At 30.7% G+C, this 18,833-nt stretch overlaps 1 protein-coding gene across 22 annotated transcripts in view; it reads left to right on the top strand.

The window, feature by feature from the left end:
* Positions 1–18,833, top strand: part of LOC145260458 (plasma membrane calcium-transporting ATPase 2-like) — a 567,808-nt gene that overhangs the window by 140,991 nt on the left and 407,984 nt on the right. For all 22 annotated transcript variants that reach the window (XM_080118538.1, XM_080118534.1, XM_080118531.1 and 19 more), the window contains one exon: positions 14,594–14,621. The gene's annotated coding sequence lies outside the window, so the exon portion shown is untranslated. The remainder of the gene's footprint in view (positions 1–14,593; positions 14,622–18,833) is intronic.

Here is an 18,833-nt window from a genome sequence, read left to right as displayed (position 1 = left end):
ATGCGCGCCACACACTAACACACATTTTCGCTTTTATATATATATATATATATATATATAGATGGACAAAGTATTATTTTAGGTGTGCGTTAAATGAGTAAAACTAACAGGCAAGACTAGTTTTTGTTAAATCAGTTAAGCGATGTGTGTAACCTGGCCAGTACCAGATGAGTAACCATTTGGGAATAGTAGACACTGTAGTCATCTTTGCATGGCTGTGTATACATGCTGTTGGAGACCACTTGTGAGTTTCTTCTTTCATAGCTCAGCCTGGGCTAATATCACACCAAGTAAATCTTTTAAACTATTAAAAGAATCTGTTGCATTCATATCATCAATGTCAAATAATCTAAGCACTTTTCAAACAATGAAACTTTATATATAAACAAGTTTAGGCAATGTTTTATGTGGAATATTTGTGGCAGACAAGTTATTTTTAATTTAAAAAAAAAAAAAAGAAAAGAAAAATAGAACATTACATATATTAGAAGATAATACCTGGGAGGCTAGCAATATGACCAGAGTAGCTTCTAAATTGTTCCCCTCTCAAAAAGAGGAGATAATACCTGGGAGAATGGTCCCATGACAACCGGTACTCCTCCTCCCCTGAATTGAATATTGAATGATAGTACAATATATAAAGCAACAGTTCAAATATCTCCATTAATAATTTTCTCCTCCCTCGTTTCTATTTTGTATTTCCATAGAAAACAAATTACCCATACTTCATCATTTATTTATTCATATATATATATATATATATATATATATATATATATATATAAGTAAAGCATGTTTGTTTTATAACTATTTTGTGAGTTATTAGCTTATTTATTGTCTGCAATAAATAAATTAATAAATAATACTCATCTCAATAACGAATTCCAACTGAATGATATATATATATATATATATATATATATATATATATATATATATATATATATTGTGATTGTTTAACATACAGACATGAAAATTGGTACATGTACGGCTCCCTAACTATGGCTATTATATCCCAAGATGATTGAGTTTATAAGTGGTACTCCCTTAATGTACCAAACTCACCTTGAGCAACAAATAAAATGATTTAGGATTATTTCATAGTTGAATTCTTCATTTTAAAAAATATGGAAATACAATTTGTGAATTCTTTTGTCACAAATAAATTAAGCCTTATACTTTTTTTTTTTTTTTTTTTTCATCAAATCAAGTACTTCAGCAAATCTGTTTCTATACTGTTGACATTAGTGCTCTTTCTGCATGCAGTCCAGGAATCACACCTCTTTAACCTTTGTGACACAAACTGCTGCCCTGACTTTATTCTCTTCAGCCATCTACTTTAGCTGAGCAGATGAGATAACCTTAATTTTTTTTTTTTTTTTTTTTTGAAACAAGTATTCAATTCTGAAATGAAATGCATGCTAAATCAGTGAATAGAAAATATAATGTAACATTGCATCTGTACAATGTTAGGTATTTATCTCTCTCCCTTGGCAAGGTATAACATAAGGGTTGGAAAGTGAGACTGAAGAGCCAGCATCCTTGGGGATAAGCACTCTGGACTATAAAAAATACCTGCGCAACCCAGTTGGCATTACTCAGTAGCAGTGCATCAGGTGATCAGCAATAAACGAACTCCTTCTCAAAGAGAGAAGGTAAAGTCTGGGAGGGTAGACCTCTTAGAACTATACAGAACAGGTAACATACTGCAGTTAAATGCTCATGATCAGATAGAAATTGTTTCATCCTAGTTTGAAGTTTTCACTCCTATATTTACTGTATTTTAAAAAAAAAATTTCACATCAAGATTCAGATATTGATTACATTTTCCTTGTGAACGATTCACTTAAAATCTGTAAGAGTTGTGTTCATTGATTACTCAAATGTTTATATTTTTGAAAACTTTTTCTATAAAAAGTGCTCAGTTTTAACGGTTTTAATCTAGATGGCAATCAATGCTGAAAAAGATAGATTTAAAAAGAAGAAAAAAATGACTATTACTGTGATAAAACCACATGGTTCCCTGTTCAACAATGCTGCTGACCTGAACGGTATTCTCCTTTGTCTTATTATGTTTGTCACTGTCTCTTACACATTGGTGATTGTCAAAGATGTCCACTGGTTCACAAGTATCAAACACAAAATACAAATTCTGCAAATATTTATGTGTATATGAGTCAGAGAGACGCTAAGGCCTACATCTACCGTCAAGACTGTGTTCATCAATTAACTGATAAAATCATTTCCCCATCTTCTCCAAGCAACCACCTGCCTTTGACTGCCCAACTAACTGTTGCAAAACCGACAGCCACACCTTCAACTGCTCATAAAATAACTAAATTTTTCTTCCTGTTCACTCCAAGACCTTGACTAACAATCTCGTGTCAGCTTCCTTTTGTGTGCCTTTGTTAACTTCCTATCGTTTTGCTAATAAACCTATTTCCACTCTTTTGTCATACTTTTGTCCCCACTTGCCAACACTTGGGAGGGGGATAGTATTGTATTACTTCATGTGTCATTGAAAGGATGGCCCAAGTTAAAAGAAATTTAAAAATCCAAATCTATGCCATGGCTTGGTTTATACAATATTGATTGGTTTTGTGCTTAATGTTGAAAACAGTTTATTACAGTTGAGCTGTAGAGAAATGAGGAATTGATACCTTTCCTAACAGAAGCGATGCTAATAGTTTTTTTTTTTTTTTTAATGCAGTGTCTTCTATAGCCTGAAAAACAATTTTAATTATCTCAAATTACTTTATACTTTACTGAAGAAAAAAAATTCAGCTAAAATCATTTCATTCCTGTTCAATTTAAAAAAAAAAATTGTTGACATGAATTTTTTTTAATTGACTATTTAAACCCAATCTGAGAATTACAATATCACGACTATTATTCAAAGAAATTTTGTCATATCTAGATTTAAAATGTGCCCTTTACCATGAAATTTATTTTTTCTTGTCTGTAAATCATGTATTAAAGGAAAAATTAGGAAAAAGGACGCATATTTTTTTTTTCGAGTCTACTTTTTTATTCCTCATACTTTTCAAACTCTTTGACTGTAATTTACAAAGACGACAGGATTTCAAAACATTATTTTTTTGAATTTATTTTTTAAAGATTAATTTGTACATATGTTTTCATGGGAAAATTGAGGTATGTTCCTTGGAGACACAGTTTAAGGCATGCTTTTATAATTTTCATACACCCAGTGTGTGAACTAATGTTTATTGATCTAACTAAATTTGAAATTGGTTTGTCGGTTCCAACATTCACATTGGTAGTCATTTGGGTTGTTTATAACTCCTCCTTTCACTCATGCCAACTGACAGTTTTAAGAAAGAGAAAAAAATGTTATTTTATAAGTCATCATTAGATTCCAATACTTTTATAGCATATAAATGACTATCCGTAGTTTCTTGAAATCTTATTTCTCTTTTTTTCTTTTCTTTTTTTTTTTTCATTTTTCTTAAACTTTTTCTTCTAGGGGATGGGACATCCAACCAGATGTCTGACATTTACCCCTATTTTAGTGAATCCAACCAAGAGATCTTTTCAGGATTCTAGCCGTCCCTTTCAGTGCAATCGTTTGTATTTCACTTGCACTTGGTTCACCGGGTATGCTTGCTATGTACTTTTTAAAGTTCTTTTTCACAAGCCCAGTTGCACCTATGATGACTGGTATAATTGAAACGTCTTTTAATTTCCAATTTCGTTTCATATCATACATAAGTCCTTGATACTTTCTTCAGTCTAGTACTTATGTATGTCAAGTTTAATTTGGCTTTATAAGATTTTATTTTACGATTTCGTTGATCAGAATTTAAAAACATTTAAATGGTCTTATTGTTTTTCTTATGTATTCACTTCGTTCCAGAAAAAGGCAGTCTACTCATATGCAGTTGACCCGATGAGTTCCTTGGCATAAAACAAATCTTTCTGTAGTTTGCTTGTCATAGCTATATTCTCCCACTACTTAGCTTATGTACTGAACATTGTTGAAATAAATGCTGAAACAAATTATATATGTCTGTATTACGGCCTTTTGTGTGCATACATAATTTGTGTAAACAGTCATTTTTTTTTTTCTTTTAGGTGCTAAATTGAGGTAGAATTGTGTGCTTTTATATCAAATACCCTCCTTCCATTAATGCAACTGGCATAAAACATGTAGATTACATTAGCTCTGTAATAAATGAAATTAAGGATTTAATGTTTGAGAGTTGGATAGCGATGAAAGAATCTGTTTATAGACTTTGGATGTATGGTTTACTCTATGATTAGCTGTTTTGATATGAGGAGTGACAATGTTTGGTTTCAAACATTGATGGGCAATGCTTTAAACAATACTCATTTAGAGGGTCTATTTTAATGTGTTTAATCATTCACTAGTGAGTTTTGGGTTTAAGTACAAAATCTGTTGTCAATGTTGAGGTTTTCTGTCTAATTATTTTGAATTTGATAGGGGTAGTTGCTATAAAAGAAACTGTTTAATAATTAAGCCTATATTAGTATGGTATTCGTTAGGACTAGAGATTACTAACTTGGGATTATTAGGATGATAGCTATTGAAATCTAAGTATCTATGACTATCTGTATGTTTGGCGTATGATCATGTCCTTTTGATAATGATGATGATGCTATTTAGGTCATTATTCAAAAAATGTTTTGAGTTTTGACTCTTACAAACACATCTAGGAAAGGTATGCATGAGAATATGTAGGTGTGACTTTAATAGTATCATAACTATTTATATGTTGAAATTTAATGCTTGTTTACCCATGCATCTATATTTATAAAAAAGTTAATAAATCTGTAGTATGTGGTTTTATAGATTATGTAATGACTTTGATGTGTGCATTAGTGTTGCTGCAACTGGGAGCTATTTTCATTCTCATAGCAGTTCCTCAGATTTGTAAGACCTGTCAGCTCTGGAACTCAGTTGTTGGTTGTAAATCTAAGCATGGAAAGAATTGTCACAGATATCCTACATATTTTTATTAGAAAAATACCTATCCTATAGAAATCCTTTTCATACATTTGTACTCCATCACTGTGCAAGATGTTGGTCTAAGGTGATGAGACATCCCCAGTAATAAGTAATGTGCTTTTTTTTTTCTTTTTTTTTTTTTTTAATTCCTTTATTTTTTTCTAATACATTAAGCCTGTTGTGTTTTAATGTAGCAGCTGGAGATAATGGGTATTAAGCATTTAGAAGTAACCTGAAATAAATGGTGTACGTGCACCAATGTCTGACACAATTGGTCTTGATGATCGATCTTAGAGAGCGAATTAGCTGGTATGCTTTGGCTGTTGTAGTGGGGTTGGTGTTTGATGTACGTTTGATTAGTTTGTACGAAATTTGGAGTTTTGGCATCCTGTAAAAAAAAAAAAAAAAGATTTAGGGTTTTTGGAAGAGGGACCTTTGATGCAGATTTTGTTTTTGATGAGTATGTTGGTGTGTATTTTACTTTTCAATAAATGTAGTTCTGTGATGATTTAGAAGTTCCTAATAGAATTCTGTATTGTTTGAATTCCATTTTGGAAATGTAGTCAGTCGTATTTATGATGGTGATAGCTCCACCTATGCAAGTTTGATGATGCCAGTTTTTTTTTTCTTTGTAGTGACTAGACGGTTATGTAACATTTTTTAAAATTTAATAAGATGACTTGAAATCAAAAAATATATCCATGTTAAAGACATTCTAATTTTCACTGAAAAATTGTATGCTCGCATTATTTGTAGATCATCCACTCACTAAACCAGATTTTTCCCCTGTTAAATTAATGTCATAAGCTGATGATACTGTTTAGGTGATTATTAAAAAATGTTTTAATTTTAACAATTTTCCTAGTTGATCAAAGTATTGTCTGAACAGAAATAAAATTTTATTGTCCTGGAGAACCTGGTGAAACAATACAACAAAAACTGGCTACGAATGAAATATTGATTTTACGAGAAGGAAAGTATCTTGACAAAACTCTAGAATCTAATTATCTTATTCTTATTATATAGATATTGCTAGAATATCCGTCCAAGGACAGGAAATTTAATTCCCTTAAGCAAAAGTTTTGTACCATTTTTATGTCTTAATGAAGATTAAAATCCAGATATGAAAATTCTAATTTTGATTCTAGAAAATGTTTAAAAATTTAAGGCATAAATAAGGCATTAAAAAAGAAACTGAAAATGAGAATCTTGCTTCATTGGTGCCTAATGATAAATTGGATCAAATTCCATGTAAATCTGATATATTTGAATTTTCAAATGGGAGATTGTGCTAAAATCCCTTTTAAATTCTCCAAAGAAATTGAAATTTGAATGTTAATTTTCACAAAATCTGAATTGCCTGAATTTTTACTCCCTTTGTAAATTAAACTAAATATAGCCCATATTTGGACTCCTTACAATTAATTAGGTTAGGAGTGAATATTATGCATGCAAGTATATAAACATACTTAACTTTACAAAGATAGATATGTGTCTAACCTAAAACTCATATCGTCTTGCTTGGGCGTTAAAACTATCCATCTGGTTTACAGCTTCTGGTTTGAAAAATTATGCACGTGCATAAGCAAATAAAAGCGAAGCCATGAATTTTTTTTTTTTTTTTTTAAGATCAGCAATTTTTTCACATTTAAAATATGCAAATAAAAAACTAAATCCCTTTTGCTTTTTTTTTTTTTTTTTCTACATCAGCATGTTACCAATTTTATTTGTATTTTTCATTTTAAGATGGAATCGTTTTCAAACAAAATCAAAACAAATATGTTTACGCTTTAAAGTCTTTTATATATTCTGTAATTGACAGTTTAAAGACGTTAAAATTACTCGGACCAGCTTGCCCAGTAATTGAAATTGTTAATAAAAAAAACTATTTAACTATCAACACATAACATCTTTTTTTTTTTTATCAATGGAACATAACAAAAAATTGTACACTAAGTAACTTACCAAAGGCAGTATAAGCGTGACCGTCTCATAGTTAACAGGTTGGTTAAGAAAAAAATGAAGAAATTAACCATTTAACCAGTAAATCTATTTCTCACTGTAACTATAATCAAACGCGATAGCAGTTACTTTTCTTGCGTATTTGCTTACGTTTTTTTTTGTTTTTGTTTTTTTTTGTTTGTTTGTTTTTGCATTAGATTCCATGATTGGCAGTTTAAAAGCGTTAAAATTACTTGAAAATGTTTATTACTTTGAAGATTATGCAAATAGAATTTTTAGCCTGTTAAGAACAGGCAAAAGTTATAGCTGTTGACTTAAGATTTATGCCATATTGGCTTTTGTTAAGTTGCACTTTGTTTACAAAGCCATTCGGCGGAAGTGACGTCAGATAAATTTTTAGTATGGATGACCAACACTATATAAAATTTTTCAAAATTTTTTTAAGCAATATAAAAATAGAAGTTTTGGTAAATTTTTACTTGGTTTTCACCTTAACATTGTCCTTTAAAATGACCTATAGGTTTTCAGGTATGCTAAAAATTTTCTGCAAATAAGTAGTTTTTGGATATTAAGCAATGTAATTACTTATATTAAAAGTGGTGGCCATTGTTGTGCATGTATATTTTTGACATAATTAATATACTCACTATTCTATCAGTACCTATAATATATACAGACCCAACAGGTCACGGGTAGTCTACTCTAGTGTGTGTGTATATATATATATATATATATATATATATATAAGTAAATTCTTGGTACAGCAAAATGGAAGGAGAAATTTCAGAGGAAACGTAATTTAAATCAAAAAGATCAAAGAAACAAAAAAAAAACGGGCAGGTGGAATTGTTAAAATTTTCCTTAAGGCTTTATCGTCTGACCCTCTAAGAGGAAACGTCAGAATGATAAATTAAAAGCTAAGAATCGAATGAGGAAAGAGGGAAATTGGTTTCAGTTGGAAAACCAGTGAGAAAAATATATATATATATATATATATATATATAATTCTCACTGTTCAGGTGGTTTTAAATCAGTAAATATTTCCAACTGATGTTTCAAAATCTTTTGTCTACACAGGCTAGGTCGAGAGTTATTAATGACTAACGCCTCAATGATATTGAGATGATAGTTCAACCTACCACTGTATAAAACAGAAAACCAACCATCGGAATATTGGTCAGAACACCTATTTATACTAATCAGGTGATTACCGATGGCGGACTCATGAGCTTGGGAGTGTCCGGGTGTTCTCAAAACCTGGTGTAATCGAATATCCCGAGGGATGTGTTGGGATGTTCTCATTTCCAATATTTGGGATGTCTTGCCAACGTAGTCAGCTCCACACTGACATATATATATATATATATATATATATATATATATATATATATATATAAGAATAAGAGTTTTTGTATGCTTTATCTTTTTAGCACATGTAATTGTGATATTAAAATGTCTAGAATGCAGATGGTCACAATTAAACATAGCAGAAAATCATCTTCAGAAAGATCTTTTTTCTTTTTCTTTAAATTTATGAAAGATCACTAAATCATTTTGACCTCTGCCTGTAATTGTTAATCATTTTAACTTTTTTGTCAATTATGATTGTTCGCAAGTAATTTAAATTGTAATTCCCCTCCACCTTTTATGGTTGCTAATGAGGTTGACAGTCCAAAATAAGTGACTCTTGCCTGTAAATTTATCTCTGAAAAAAAGTGTCCCTCAAAACTGTAATCCTTCTAAAATGCCTGTGGTTAGTATAGTAGCTCTTAAGTATGAAACCTGTCTGAAATATCTCCAATAAAGATGTTGCATTTCTGTCCATATTGATCGGTACATTCCGTTCATTGATCAATGTGATCGGATTTTCTAATCTCTCTGGTTGAAATTCCAGCCGAGTTTCGAGTGCAAAAATGGGTAAATATGAAATTTCGCTTTACTTTCAATTTTCCAAATATCTGACTTGAAGTCCTTATGTATTCAAACTGTCAGAGATAAAAAGAATCTGACTTCAATATTTAACATTCTTATGAGTCCAATTACAACTCTTTGCAACCCTGCTTGCAACAAATAACGATCTAGTAGCTACAGGTGACAGCCGTTAGACCATGGTGGGCTGCGGCAGCAAGCAGTTTATGATTGCCGTTTTTCGCGTGCGCAATGAGAATAATGCATCATTGGATATAATAACTATTTTTAGTACAAATGACTCAGCATTTTAATTGTTAGTGCGGATGACGATCCGGCCATATTGCCGTCCCCACCTCCCTCTATTATGAGAAATCTCCACTGAACCAGAAAATTATGCAATTTTTTCTTTTTGTTGCAACTTTTTAATTACTAACAATCTTTCCCAATTGCTTATACCAGAAGTTTGTGTTTAGAGAAAAATTAAAAATGTTAGCTATGCCATGTTAGTTGCATGGACTATCAACCATGCCTTTTGTAGTTTATAGAATAAAGATAATCTCTGCAACTTGATATCCATCATTTAGTCTTTCAGTTACTCATTAGTATACTGTTTAGTTATCATACTAAAGCTGAGCTACATTTCTTTCTCTACAGTGTTTTTTTTTTTTTTTTTTTTTGTCCTTGTATTTTAATCACTTTTTCTGCCAATTTTGCGATTGAGTTAGGTTTGAAAACCCTTCAATTTAATTTTTTTGTGTATCCGTAATTTATGAATAATTCATCAGTTGACATTTCTATCACTTTTTTTTACTTTATCACTGTATATTGCAAGGATACGAGTTCTGTCCGTTTTTTTTTATCAATAAGAAGTTGGTTTCTACTTAAATTGACAGGGCTCCTATAAATATGAGCACTCTCATCTTTAGTCCAATCCAAGGGCTGATTTTAGCTAGATAACTAAAGCTTTACCTCCTTGTTTTTTTTTTGTTTGTTTTTTTTTTTTTTTTCATTACTATTTGACTGGATTTCTTCCAATCTTCCTTTTTCTTTTCTACTTTTCTTTCTTTCGTTCTGTCTTGCCCTACTTTTCTTTTGCCTCATAACTGAAAATGTTAATTTTGCCTTAAAGTCTAAGACTTCAATCGATTCCTGATGAGTGTAGGGAGTTAACTCTTTCATCAAAGAATAACTTCCTGTCTCCTTCCCCTCACATGCACATTAATTTTTTTTTTTTTTTTTTTTTTTCCTCTCTCTGTTCTTTATACGCAGGGAGCCTGGGTTCAGCTTTTATCAATGACTACTCTCATCCCTAATGTTGCTGGATTCTCATCTCCTTATTTTATACCTTGTCTACCTTTCTCTCTAAGAGAATGAAATAATTCCTAATGTTATCACAGATGGTAATATTTACCCTCGTGGGTATTGTTTTGTATCTCGATTCAGAGATACAATCAGAATTAATTAATTGGTAACCCAATGGGTCACATTGTTTTCTAGTCTCTAATAAATGGAACATTCATTACTATGTACAAGTAAGTGATACTTCACTGTGTATGGGGAGGGGAGTAATTATTTTTTTGAGAAATACTGATACATGTTAAAATGAAAAGTATTAAAATGCTGAATTTGAGATGAGGTCAGTATAGAATTGAGAAATCTGTCATCTCAAAAGAGGCTAATTTGAAGAAGTGCAGAATTTCTCATGATCAAATTCATTAGCATTCCAGGTGAGGATGTTTCCACAATTAGGTCATAACCTCTTCTAAAAACTAGCTGTTCATCTGTCAAAATGATGGACCATCTAATCATCTTGGGGGGGATAGAGGTAACACATGCTGAATTTTGATCATGACTCTCCTGAGTTAACATTGCTTGATTCTAGTGGCAAAGAAAAGCCCAGGACAACTGGAAACAATACCGAGATAAGCAAGAGAGCACATACAGCACCTGGTATTCCTAAATAGTCACCTATTTTAGTACTGACCAGGATCAACAATACTTTACTGATCTAACAGGAACTGGTGTGGTAACATAATTATACCTTATGCTCAAAAAAAGATTAAATGGGATGGTAATGCCTTTTCACCATCTTAAAAAAAAAAAAAAAATAGGTAATACATGAGATGACTGCCTCAGACTGACCAGGCATGTAATCATTTCTAGCTCAGCTTGAAGACAGATCAGTTGAAAGTGAATTTTATTTTATTTTTATCCATCTTGGTAAGGTGGAGGTGTCGTGATTAAAAAAATTTCAGTTTGTTGATTTTTCAGAAATTAAAAAAAAAAAAAATGACTGACTCCAAGCATGCTTAAGAATACAACTTCTAAAACTTCCAACTCCCTTTAACACCACAACCCTGCGAAATACATTTATTTGGCAAGAGAGGCAGGTTGTGGTGGAGCGTGTGGTCAGCGTAAATAAGGTTTCGAATTTCATTTTAATATATATTTTTAGGATCATTGGACTAACATAAGCTCATAAGGACTAACATAATGTTACTATCTTAGAACGAAAAACAAATAAGCAAGTTTATTTTACTTGCATATTTGTAAATTTTTATGTCCTAATAATGAAAGTTTAGTTGTATTTTGGGCGTGGTCTCTGTCAATGTTTAAGCATGCTGTAGTGGGGTTTCTTGCACTCGCATTTCTTTAATGGCCTTTCTTAACGCTTCAACACTTAAATGTAGCTTTTCAATGACTTTGTTCATAACTATTACCTCTGCATTTTCTATGCCCAATGATATTTTGTGCAGAATCTTTTTTTCTAAAACTATTTTCGAGCAGTAACATGAAGCACCGTCATCCAGGAAACTGGTTTCTTGATTCGTATGTATTTCCAGTTTCTCTTGTGTATGGAATTGTTTGTTTCTTGGCAAAACATAGAATCTAAATGGCACCAGCAATTTTAGTTAGAATTGCGTTATTTATTTTTTTACCCTGATCTCTTATAGGCTTTCTGATTTCTTATTGTTGTAGGGAAGATTTGATCAAAACGAAACTTCGGTGTCCATGTTTCAGATTTATTGAATACCAGATTTAATAAATTGTGAACAATACTTTTAAAACTGTTTTTAATGATTTAAAATCGAATTCAAAGTTTAGCATGCTGGAAATTGTCATACCGCTACTAATTCTACTTTAAGCGTCGTCACATTTTTTTTTTAATTTTTTTTTTAATAAATGTAACCTTAAGCACTGATTTTCCTTGGGAAAATTACTTTTCTTCAAAGACCTATTAAAAAAAAAATAATTTGTCAATGTAAAAAAAAAAAAAAAAAGCAAATGCCTATAGATTTAAGATACTGTGATATTCTTAAATTATTAACTCCTGTTTTAACCTTCTTTTAAAATAGGTAAATTTTGTTCAAACTATTTGTGTAAAATGAGTATCAAACTTTAATGTGCTCGTGCACGCAATAACTTCAAGATAACAAATATTTTTCAAAGGCCTCCAGGAAAGAACTGGAGAATGTTAACCTAAAATGTAGTAAATATTAAATTTACTTTGCAGTTCCAAGTTGTTTCTATTGAGACTAAAATAGGATACAATATTTTTTTCTAAATCTGATTTGTAAAATTAACCTTGTTTTAAGGACCCTAAAATAATTTTCACAAGATTTCTTTCCAGTCTTTTTGGTAATATAGGAAAATTCTATTAATCTCGTGAGTTTTAGAATCATTACAATGGTTGATAAATTGAAAAATAGTAAAACTATGATTAATCATTTTTAATTATTTTGATAAGATTATTTAAGATTGGATAAAACCTTATACATTTTGAATTTTACTTACTCTCATTTATAAAGACTACTCATTTTAAATGATCACTTTTCAGTTTTGGCTTTGAAATAGTATTTCAGCCAAACCGTCATTTACGAAGAGTTAATTTCAGTGCTTTTATTTATAGCTGATGGAACTAACCGTTAATAGGAAACCTTTTTTTTTTGTTGTTGTTTAAATTCAAAAGAATTTTACATTATTCTATTTTTTAATAATGAATTTTCAAATAAAATTTATAAATGCCTCCTCACCAAGGAATGTAGTTACATGATCTTACTCCACCCATGTTTTATAGATCCACCCATACATTATTTGTTTATCTTGATTTACTGTTATTGTTGTTGTTGTTTTTTTTTTGGGGGGGGGGTTACTGGCAGAAAACACTAATGTATATTCTCAATTATTTCATTGGTCATAGTTGTGAGTCGTTTAAACATTTAGTTATCTAATCATTATCAGAAAATCTGTTCATTTTGTTTCATTATTATAGTACAAAATTTATAGGATCGAATTCATAAATGTTATTTGTTTGTTATCCCCTTTTTTTAATCCCTTTTTTTTTTTTTTACTTTCTTTATCCAATTTTTAAAGAATTAAAAAAAAAAATGGATTTACCCTAATTAGCCTCAGTCTAGATCCAAAGTTGTTTCTGCCCAAATATAGTGTCATGCAGTCTTTTTAAAAAAGTATAATTTAAAAAAAATCATGTCAAAGACAATTTTTTCTCCTTCATGTTGCTCCCTTCAAAAATAAATCCAACTTCTTTTTATATCTACCAACAGTCTCAAATTTGATATAAAAAAAAAAAGTATTTTTTTAGTCCATGAACAGATTTATTTTCAAGAAACTTTAGTTTTCTTTTCTTTTAAAATTTTACTTGAAAGAAACTTGTTTGATCATGATATAGGGCTTTGTTTTCAATTACATCTCCAAACAGACACTACACATAATTTATTTTATTATTTTTGTCTGGGTTTGCAACTGTAAACTATACCCCGCGTCTCTCTTTACTTGTCTCGTCACAAGGTAGGCTAGTTTTAAATGTGAAGAAAATCTAGGTTCCTAATAAGGTATACTATGAGAGTGGAACAAAAATAAAAATTGCAACAGTCTGAGTTTTTCTTCACTGACCGGGAATAGAATCTGAAATATATCAGAACAGATGCTACACTTTTGATCCTAGTCAAAAGAAAGACCTGTCAATATTCTAGAAAAATCATAACAGATGTTCAGATAGCTTGTGTATCTTTTCTGCCTCTATACACTCCCTTAAAAATATTCAAATGGTCTTGAAATTTGAGTAACCTTAATCGATCTATGGTTTCAAATTTCATGTAAATCGTAGATATTTGAATTTTGAGGAGGCAGATTATTGCTTTTATTACTTGAAAAACATTTTGAAAGAAAATATGCAGACTAACTAAAACTTCCAATTCTTTTGATTTTTCTCAGAATGGCTTGACTAGTTGATTTTTAATTAACTGGCTGATTTTTTCTTTTTTCTTTCTTTTGGGAAGAAAATGCTGAAGGAGTGGTTTGTAATCCATCAAAAAGTTTGATTTATGATTTGCATGAAATGAAAATGATGCCACTCCCCCCCCCCTCATACTGTATCTTTTCCAATAAATATCTAAATTGTTTTATTTTTTATTTTATTTTATTTTTTTATATTAGTTAAGTAGTAGTGATCACATGGGGAGATAAAACTTGCTTGCCTTATTATAAATTTTAGACCATTTGCCTTGGGACCTTCTTCAGATGTTAGAGTAACTCTCACCTAAAATTGGAGCATCTCATCTAATATAGTGTACATGGGCAGACTACTATTGATGTTTCTTGACGGTTTCTTTTTTTCTTTTCTTTTTTTTTTTAACATTAAAAGATGTCATCCGTTCAATAAAATAATAATCCAGAATTTTAATGTAATTTCTTTTTCTCTTTTCATTACAGCACAAGGCTCAATACTGGAATCCTTTTGGTAAGTATAACAAGTATTGTTTCAAAGTAACAATGTGGATTAGATTTGGTTTCAAAACGCTTTTCTTTTTTATTACATTTTCACCCCAAACAAGGCACAGTGCCACTTTTGATGTAGCGGGCTATTATCAGGGACATAAGTCGCAGGATACTATGTAGGGAGTTGAGCAGTAAAATGTCTGTTCACATTACACTTGAACTTCTACATGTTAGTACAGTTGGGGAAGCAGGAATCTGGAAGGGAATTCCATAGTCTAGCAGTTCTGAGGAAGAAACTATTAGAGTAGAAGGCTTTCTTACATGTAGGGAGCTCTACTGTGTAGGGGTGGGACTTTGCTGCTTGCCGGGTTTTACAGGAGTATTTGTCGAGGAGGTACAAGGGCTTGTAGTTTGTCAGAGCATCCAGCATTAAAATTTTTATTCATGACATTAAAAGTTTGTTTTAAATTGGGCCAATCTCAAAGATGCTAGATTAAGATAATACCTTTGTGATACTAAAAGACAACTTTCTTTATAGACCATTTCAAATTCTGAACAAAAAATGAGTGCTTTATTAGACGTTAGCTCTTTCTACCACAAGTGGCCATATCATGTAGTTGTGAAAGTATTGAAAGGAAACTGATTTTGAATGTGCAAAAAGGTTTTAGTACCAGTATTGAAGATAACTAAGGATGCTGGGATTTGGAAAGAGTCAATTGTCTTTATTTACTTGCCTCCTCACAAGTTCAGAGTTAAAAACAGTCAGTTTTTAATGTGGAGAAAAACCCAGTTTCCTCAAAAAAGGAGCATCTTAGATTGGGATAAATTTTTTTCTAAATGCCTTACTCTAGTATTTTTCATTTACTAACTTAGGATATAAAAAATGCAGTGTAGTATCGGAATAGATACTACACTTTGCTCCTAGCCAAAAAGTCATGGTAAAAAAAAAAAAAAAAACAAAAACAGTTATATCCTCCAGATTCAGAAGATTGGTTGGCAAACGGTATTCCCATGAAAGAGTTGAACTTAATTGGAATGCAATGGCTAGCAGGAGAAATTAGTGGAGTTCCCCCCCTATTGCCTCAATAAACGCAACAAATCTATTCATTCCTTGGATGATTTTATAAAGCCACACATTTTCTAATGTATCAAAATAGAGGAGGTACACTAACTCCTGTTACTTTTGGTAGTATTATGGAAGTCTGTACTCCAAAATTTTACTCTTTCCAAATTAAGTCCTAATTTCTATGTGAACTTTTGTAGCAATAATAATCAGAAATTGGTTGTTCCTAGATTTTAGATAGTTAAACTCTAAAATATTTCTTGCATAATAAGAGGTTAATGTAGTTTGCTTGAAACGTTATGTAGTGTTTATATAAAGGTAACTAACAGAAGGCAATACAATGCAAAGTTGTAGTGAATCAACACAAACTGAAGTAATTTAAGACATAACAGTAGAATGATCTATGCAGATTCGCCTGTTGCATAGCTTGTTCCACTTTGATTCTGTTTCTGTCTATCCGTTACACCTTTGCATTGTACTGCCTTCTATAATTTACCTTTTTATATTCATGCATAATATTTTTACGAAAGTCCGATAAATTAATCATCAAATTTGCTTACAAAAAAGAATAAGTAATATTTATGGATGTTGATAAAAACCATTATGCATAGCCCGTCATAGAAAAGTTAGCAAGGAAGTCATTTCCGGAAATAGCAAATCAGACAACCTCTGCAATCTGAATGAATTTGGAAAGAAATTCTCTGCTCTTTTCATTTACTCTACACTAATTTAACTGACCATTTTTATATAAATAGATCAAAATATACATTAGTAATACCAGGTGTTGAGTTGGTGTCAAATTTCTTCAGTTTAACCCAAAACCTGAGGTTGGGAGATGGATAAGTTTTGCAGGAATCATTTCTCTCTCTCCTTTTTTTTTTTTTAATGGATGTTTGTTTAATCATGGCTATATCTCACTGGCTGTGGTTTAATCTATGCATTATACAACATGGTTCTTGAATGCCCCAAGCAGTATGACCTGGCAAGATCCTTTATTATCTAGGAGAAAGATGCTTTTATAAGGAGTGAATATTCTAAAAGAAGTAGATAAGGTCTTTCATAAATCCATATCATCAATAATTTGTTTCTGCAACAAGTCAATGGATTAATTGAATCTATATTAATTTCTATGAGAATAAATAATGTTGGTTCACATAGGCAAAAAAAAAAAAAAAAAAAAAAAACTAATTAAGTTTGTGACTTAAGGTACCATGCAGTATTTTTCTTTTCTTTTTTTTTTTTTTTTCTAAACCATGATATTGTAGGAATTCAGTTTTTTTTTTTTTTTTTTTTTTTTTTTTTTTTTTTTTAAATATTTTGAGAGATAAGGAAAATAAAATGTTTTCAGAATGACAACTAAAATTTTTAAAAATTGAATTTCAACAGTAATGTCATTTACTTAATTGTCATGTCAAAGTTAGTAACATTTCCAAAAACTTTAAAAAAAAAAAAAAAAAAAAAAAAATAGTGGAAAATTATTGATGAAAATTGCTTTTGAAAATCATTACAAGTTTTACTTAAATAATAACTAGAAGAGTTATGGCAGCAGGGGAGGTAACTGCATGAAGTCAGGATTTCAAAATAATAGTGGATTGCTGGATCATGAAAGCAAATGTTTTATGTAGTAATGCTATTTTGACATGACAATTAAGTAGATACAATTGCTTTTAGTTGAAATTCGAGTTTTGTTATTTTGAACAAGCACTGAAATAGATACTTTCAACTGGGCGAGGAATTTTCTCCCTAGATTGTTAAAATATTAGTCTTTCGATTAGTTTTCAAGTCCTAAAACTGTTGAATGTGAAATAAAAATCTAAGTAATGATAATATATATGAATATGGAAATTATTTAAATTTATTAAAAAAAAAAAAAAGACTTCAATTAAGTCAGTTATATTTTGCAGTACAAAATTTGTAAATAGTTAAGAAAAAAATGGTGGGAGGGGGGCAGGAATCGGAGACAAATTATTGGTATACATTTAAGTTTCTTATTCTAGCTCTTTCTCATTAATTACATATTTTGTATATCAATGATCATCTCCTGACAAGATGTTGGTCAAAAGAACTCTTAAGTGTAAATTTCTACCTTTTTTTAAATTTTATTTTTTTTAACATGTGTAGATGTATGAATCCAATTTTATGAAGGTACATGTGTGATTTTGATCTCGGTGGTGAAAATTTAAAAACATTTTGAGGCTTAAGGATGATGAAAATTGAACTCTGACGAATCTTACCAGGCTGGCGTCTTATTGATTTGGTCATTGCATTAGTGTTTTTAATACACAAATTATAAGCCGTGATAAAATTTCAATTCAGTAAAATTTTTAGTTGAATTATTAAATTTGAAATCAATTAGGAATTTTTGTTTTTTAGAACACAGACCAATATTTACCAAAGTAACTGAACAATTTTATATTTCTGAATTTTTGAGATTAGGATTGTTTATTCATATTTGTTCTCATCTTGTGTTACATTCACAAAAATGTTGTGAAAATAACCTCCGACCTTCATCGTCGAACTTTGGAATCTGCACAGAATTTTAAATGGAATTCTTTATTTAATTCATGGAGGTAGCATGTTGTTCTGTTAGTGAATGCAACACTCAAAATACAATTGCGAATCATTTAGGAATTTTACCCACTCGTGGCTGACTGAATGAGAACATGCTACCCATGGATTAAAAATAGGTTCCATTTGAAATTTTGTGCAGATTCCAGAGTTTAACAGAAAGATTCCAGAGTTTGATTAGATGCACCTGAAGAAGGTTAGCGGTTACATAAACTGGAATGTTGTGAAAACAACACTCAAGATAAGTCCAAAGAATTTAAATACTACGAACAATTTTAAGTTTACTTTTTTGTTAAACAAACGTTTATATTCAAAGAAACACTAACTCTTATTTTATGCATGAAATAAATGTTTTCAAATCGTAATTTTAAGCTTATCTGATTAGATTTCATACTTGATGTAATCTTCTGAAAAGAATAAATGAAATGTAAAAAAGTATTCATACCAGCATTTTGATATTGGCCCATGTCTTATTCAAGTTTCTCTCTTTGAATGATCAACTCGATTAGTTTATTTTCAGATCTTATGTTCAGCTCGGGCATTTCATGAATGCCTTTCAATTTCTCTGTCATTGATACTACCTGCTAAGATCATAATGTGATC

The sequence above is a fragment of the Euprymna scolopes genome, chromosome 36 (assembly GCF_053919585.1).
Source record: "Euprymna scolopes isolate OS-2025 chromosome 36, ASM5391958v1, whole genome shotgun sequence".
Taxonomy (NCBI): domain Eukaryota; kingdom Metazoa; phylum Mollusca; class Cephalopoda; order Sepiida; family Sepiolidae; genus Euprymna; species Euprymna scolopes.
This window is presented reverse-complemented; position numbering and strand designations above follow the sequence as displayed.